This window comes from Ursus maritimus, unplaced genomic scaffold (genome assembly GCF_017311325.1).
Source record: "Ursus maritimus isolate PB19 unplaced genomic scaffold, ASM1731132v1 scaffold_3, whole genome shotgun sequence".
Lineage (NCBI taxonomy): Eukaryota > Metazoa > Chordata > Mammalia > Carnivora > Ursidae > Ursus > Ursus maritimus.
Genome location: NW_024425563.1, coordinates 4358559 through 4364239, shown reverse-complemented (window position 1 = coordinate 4364239; position 5681 = coordinate 4358559). Strand labels below are relative to the sequence as shown.

Here is a 5681-nt window from a genome sequence, read left to right as displayed (position 1 = left end):
CCCCCCCCCCCCCTCAGTTATTTGTAGTCCTGAGGAATGAATTCATTGCCGGAAGCCGGGGCTATAGAAGCTAGCGTCAGACCCTCCACCTGGGGAGCTGCTCCTTCTCCGTCTGTCTCCGCGCCCTCCCCGCCTCGCCCTGTGTTCTAGGGGTTGGGCCCACCTCGTCACGTGTTCCTGCAGCGAGCGAATGTTTTCCCCGCCAAGAAGCCTCACAGTTGAACTTGATCTTGAAGAAAGTAGAAAAAGCCTATAGATGAGGTCGCCCTGGAATTTACGTCCAGCGTCTGGCAAATTGACTTTACTAGTTAGGCAGAGAAACGAGCTAAATTCCTAAGCCATTTTCATGAAAAAACTGTTTGAAAACTTAAAATGACATAGCAATAGATACTAAAGGTTAGTAAAAATTCTTCACACTGTTTGAATAAACATTAAAAGTGAACATAGGCAGAATAATGATGCTTGGAATATGCCCAGTGCCTCTTCAGGTGCTGGGCCCCAGGTGACCACAGCACGAGTTTGCCACGTGGAGGACATTCTCACTTCTGTTCCTTTTGAGAATATCAGCCCAGATATTTTTTGCCTCCATTTATACTATATTGGCTCAAAAATAATTTTAATAAGATAAACCATATCAAATTATTTGGAATGTGACCAAATTTGAATGCTATCATTGGTGTTCTCCATTTTATTCTGTTCCACTATAGAAATATTCATCAATTTAAAACGTTAAAAAAAATTTAAAATAAAACATCGAGCTACACTAGTTAAGATGTTTTCATTTGATGTATCTGGCCCTTTACTTGTGAAGGGATATTTCAGGGCCTCCTTTCTGAACACTGTTTTCAACATTAACAATTCATTGAAAGCTGTGACATCTAAAGTTATTTTTGTTGTATTAGGTGTTGAAATTTTTGAATAAAAAGGTTTCTCCCAAGGGGAGCCTGGGTGGCTCAGTCATTTGAGCGTCTGACTCTTGGTTTCAGCTCAGGTCGTGATCTCAAGGTCAGGAGATGGAGACCCATGTCGGGGTCCATGCTGGGCATGGAGTCTGCTTGAGATTCTCTCTCTCCCTCCCCCCCACCTCCCTCTCTCTCTAAAAAAAAATAAAAATAAGGTTTCCCCTGACTTTGAACAACATGCAATCAAAATTTAGGGGATTCACTTACTAAACAAATGAGTTTAATGCCATTGTAGGACTTTCAGGTTGATTACAGTGAAGCACTTGAGGCTCGTGCGTGTCTGAGGTCAGACAGGTGACAGCTTCAAAAACAGAAAGTGGGTGCCCCGCACACCATGCTGAAGCATTTTTAGTGTATCCAGTATCAGGTTTCCTCCCCTAAATTTTTACTTCAGTTATTCCTTCTCTCTCCCCCTCTCCCCCCCACACAGCGCAATATTTTAACAAAGTAGAGACTGCTCGAGTTTTCTGAATAAAATACTGCTCTACAGTGTCACTCTGCTCTACCGAAATTTGTCATATCACCACGAAACCAAATAATCTTATGTTTAACGTTTCTCTCTGAACAGAGTTTGCGTCAGCGTTCAGAGCGGCGGCTTCAACAGGATGAACTCCCAGAAGGTTTCCTTCGTTTCTGGANNNCAAAGCCGAGCCGCAATCACAGCGCGTTAGGCTGGTGTCCTCTTGGAAGCATGTGATGACAGTGATGGGAAGCTCGTTGCTCAGCTGGCTGAAAATTTCTGCGGCTGCTCCTGGGGTCAGAGCATTGACACCATCATGCGCTGCGTCTCGCGCACGGGAAATCTTGGAAGAGAAAGTGAACGGGATCCACTGGGAAGAGCAGTCCTCTGGTGGAAACGAAGATACACTTTCTGCAACTGTGTCATCCTGGGGCACGGTCGTCCTCTAGTAACTCTCTCAGTGTGAGGCACTTGCTGATTTTGTTTCAGTAGATTTGCTCTGCTTCCCGTGATCAGTGAGCTCATTCTGACTTCCAAGACTGGGGTGCGGCATCACCTCTGAACCCCAGATCCGGTCCCTAAGTCCCTGATGCAGACGGCTGATTCGCCTCGTGGAATCTGCCCCATTGTTCTGCACTCCCGGCTGGGACACCTGTCTCTTACGGGATTTGCTCGTGCATTTCCCCTTCCTAAACCACCACCAGCCTTTAGGGACCCTTTCTCTGTGACTTGCCTGAGACCCCATCCTGGCCAGCAGTCCTCTCCCCACCTGGGTGTGTGCACTCCCCCCACCCCTGTCTGTCTCCCTCACTTGCTCGGTGCGAAGTCTGGACCTCAATCTTGCCTTTCTCCCCTCTCAGCCTTAATCCACAGCGGTAAACCTCTGTTTCCTGCTCACCTAATATATAATGGAAAGCTGGTGTCCTTTGAGGAAATGGTCGGCAGACAAAATAGGTTGATAATTGGGCAGTTTGAGGATTGTTTGGACAATGATATAGGCCACTTTTAAAACCCACTGTTCACAGATGCTATCCCAGGGAACATGACAAGCATCAGTTTGTGTCCTATCCAGAAAAGGGGGTCCCAACTTTTGCCAAGTAACTCTGGAGGCAGGAGATTTTTTTCTTGGGGAGTTTTCTTTCATTATTAAGTGATCGCCTAGGTAAAGTTACTTGGTGCTGTTGTGACATGGGTCTGGTGAGAGGCGGGTCACTCTTGGTCCACCAGTTGGCAGGATGTGGGTGGTGTGCTGGTTCCTGGCCTGACAACTGAGCTGTAATATGATGTCATTCCAGCGACCCTACGATGCACCACGGGAGCCCAGTGCTGGCTGTCTCAACAGAGCTGGACAGAGACCCAGCAAACAACGCTTAGATTTAAGGGTGCTTCAATGCTAAGTGAAATAAGTCAAGCAGAGAAAGACAATTATCATATGGTTTCACTCATTTATGGAACAGAAGAAGTAGGAAGATTGGTAGGAGAAGAAAGGGATAAAGAAAGGGGGGGTAATCAGAAGGGGGAATGAACCACGAGAGACTATGGACTCTGGGAAACAAACTGAGGGCTTCAGAGGGGAGGGGGGTGGGGGAATGGGATAGGCTGGTGATGGGTGGTGGGGAGGGCACGTATTGCATGGAGCACTGAGTGTTATACGCAAGTAATGAATCATGGAACACGACATCAAAAACCAGGGATGTACTGTATAGTGACTAACATAATAAAAAAATATTATTATAAAAAAAAAGATTTAAGGGTGCTACAAAACACATTCATAAATATGTGGAAGCCCCCCCCCAAAAAAAGGGGAAAGTACATTTATGAAAAGCATTATGCGAAGTCAGATTGGGAAACCATGCTACCAAGACCCTGGACTCCTAGTCCAAGGCTGATTGGTGATATTCTTCCAGACTCGGGGATGGTTGCAGAATGGTTTGTTGAGGTTACCAGAAAGAAATACCCCTCCTAAAGCAATCCACATTGCCCTGAGACCCTCCTCTACCAAGGGAAGAAGCACAGAGGGCATTCTAGCTGGGGTGGTTGTAAGGGACCCGCCAGTCATAGAAGGTCACAGAAGGGAGAAACTTTCCGAAAGGGGTTGGATCTTTCTTGCATCCAGACCGTGCCTCTCATCATACCTGTTATTTTCAGCAGGAAGAAACAGGACCTGAGCGTTGGGTAGATGTTTGTGCTGGAATCCAGGGGCGGAGTGAAGTGCAGTGGAAGGGAATGAGGAAGAAGGTCCTTGAAGCAGTTGTGCTGAAGGTGGGGGCTCTTTGGGTTCTGTGTGGTGTGAGGGCTGGCTTCACAAAGCAGTGTCAGCATCCTGTGTTTCTTCTGTGCAACAGAAGACGCATGTCTCTTACAGGACATGAACTCAAGGAAAAAGTGCATTCCAGACTTTAAGTAAAAATTACCCAGACTGCGAGGCTCGCAATGTGCTTGGCCTACAACGAAACTCTGGAGGAGAGAGGGCCCCACCTCGGAGGCTGCCGGCAGAGGGCCAGAGAGAGAGAGCTGTACCAGCCCCGGATTGGACGGAAACGCCCATCCCAGTCACTGCTGCGGAAGCGGGATCTGATGGTGGTCACTACAGACCACAGAAGGCTGACGAGCAAATTCCAGAGGAAAACCAACCTGCACAGCGATGCCTTCCAGCCCGTAGTGACATTCCTGTCTTCCTCCACGCACTGCTGTCCCCTGTCCCGTGGGCATGTGCCTAAGCCTCGACCAGTGTTAGCCATCGAAGGGAGTGAGCCCAGCAGCAGGGTCTGGGCTTTAAGGGAGACTCTGCGCCTTCCAAGACCAACTCCTCCACTGGCTGGCTGGCTGATCTTGGAATCAGGCTCCTCATCTGTAAAACGGGTATAAGACTTCTTTGGGTCGCTCAATTTAATAGATAAAAGTGTAAGATAACCTATTAAGCTATGAATCCATTTTTAGTACAGGTATGTCCCAAATATTGCATGTGGCATAATTAATTTCAACACTGATTTGTTGTTGGCCCGGTTAAAGTGTAACTGGGTATCCTGTATTGAATCTGGGAGCCCTACACCCTAAATAATTCTTATAGCAAAATCCTACATATTGTGTGCACATAGCAAGCATTAAAATATTAGTTACCATTATTTTTATTCTCTAAAGGTTACCTGTTACAAACCACTTATATAGTTTATCAGGAAGCTAAAGCTTGAAACGTCTATGCAAGTCACCCGAGATGGTACTGAGTTTTCACGTCTCCAGAGATGGGACTCAGCTCTGCCGACGCCCCACTGCGGCTCTGCAGCTTCTCACTGGTAACAGCAGCTCCAAGTAGGCTGTTCTGGGCAGTGTGAGGGTCCATCCATAGCTTCCTTTTAATTATTCCTTCTTTGAGCCTAATGCTGGTTCCTTGCTGTGTAAAGTGGCCAAAAGGTCAACAGAGTCAGCACCAGCTGGGAGCTTGTTAGAAATGCAGAACCTGAGTTCCCTCCTTCATTAGAATCAGCCTTTTACACAAGATCCCCAAGTGGTTTGTTTGCACCTTAACATTTGGGAAACTGTTTTCTAGCTCAGCTTCTGTCTTTGACCTTCAGAGTAGTGGTTCTCACTCTTGGCTGTAAATTAGAATCACCGGAGAGGCTTTAGAACCTCCTGAAGTCTGAGCCATACTCCAGAGACTGAATTAATCAGCCCGGGGTAGACCCTGGGAATTGGTGTTTTCTTTATCTCCCAGGTGAGCCTCATATGCATGTTGGCTGAAAACTCCTGACTGAAGCAGCCCTTGCCCACCCAAGGCCGAAGAAGCTGGACGAAAGCAAAGTGTCCAAAGACAGAGCCTTCCTTTAACACTGAGAGATTGAATACACACGGACAGTGGCCACACCACGTGCAAAATTAGAACCCTGACCCACCATCTTCAGCGGCCAGCCAGGAAACCAGCTCTTTGGCCACTGTGGCCGGCCCAGAAAGCCAGCCCGCCTCCCGTGGGTCAGGCTCGCGGGAAGTCAGAGCACAATCTCTAGCAACCCGCCCAGGACCCCAAACGGGAACCCCTGTGACAATTGGCCCCGAATGGCCAGAATTAATGACGAACTGACTGCCAGCTTCTCTAATTTTTGCCCCCACTTCCAACTTAAGACCGAAGAGACAAAACCAAATACGCAGCCCCTCGCGAATCACGGGACACCCGAGCCTTCCCTTTCCCACCGTGAGGCTGTCCCACCCCCTGCCTGCCTTCGGGTCTGCCGAGCATAGGGAGGCGGCTGACTCCGTCGCCAAGC

General features: G+C 48.0%; 1 long non-coding RNA gene across 1 annotated transcript in view; it reads left to right on the top strand.

Annotated features, from left to right (window-relative positions):
- LOC121105775 overlaps positions 1 to 1600 on the top strand; it is a 366257-nt gene extending 364657 nt beyond the window's left edge. Inside the window, exon 3 of the long non-coding RNA XR_005838435.1 lies at positions 1531 to 1600. This is a non-coding gene — a long non-coding RNA (uncharacterized LOC121105775). The remainder of the gene's footprint in view (positions 1 to 1530) is intronic.
- Positions 1601 to 5681: the final 4081 nt, after the last annotated feature.